This window comes from Dermochelys coriacea, chromosome 2 (assembly GCF_009764565.3).
Source record: "Dermochelys coriacea isolate rDerCor1 chromosome 2, rDerCor1.pri.v4, whole genome shotgun sequence".
Taxonomy (NCBI): domain Eukaryota; kingdom Metazoa; phylum Chordata; order Testudines; family Dermochelyidae; genus Dermochelys; species Dermochelys coriacea.
Window position 1 is genome coordinate 182828788 of NC_050069.1, and position 433 is coordinate 182829220.

Here is a 433-nt window from a genome sequence, read left to right on the forward strand (position 1 = left end):
CTCCCTTCATTCACGGGAATGCATCCGCTGAAGGGAGCTGTAGCTCACGAAAGCTTCTGCTCAAATAAATGCGTTAGTCTCTAAGGTGCCCCGAGTCCTGCTTTTCTTTCTGCAGGGTCAGTTCTCCCCCTCCTGGTTCTCCTGCACTAGCTCATTGCTTTGATCCTAACGAATGCAGAGGCAATAGCTCGCCTCCCCTCCGCCCCCACCCCAGGCAGCTTTCACCATTCCCCCCCCCCCCCCCCGCAAACTCTTTCAGCCGGTGCCCCGTTTGCACGGGGCTGAGCTCAGCAGGGCCGCTCTGTGCCCGGCGGAGAGCAGCCGCCGCCCCTTGGCCCGGGAGCCCCGCTGCCGTCGCGAGCGCTGGAGAAGGAGGGGGCGCTGCCTGGGATGAGCCCGGCCCAGCCGCCCAGAGGAAGTCCCTGCTTTGCCG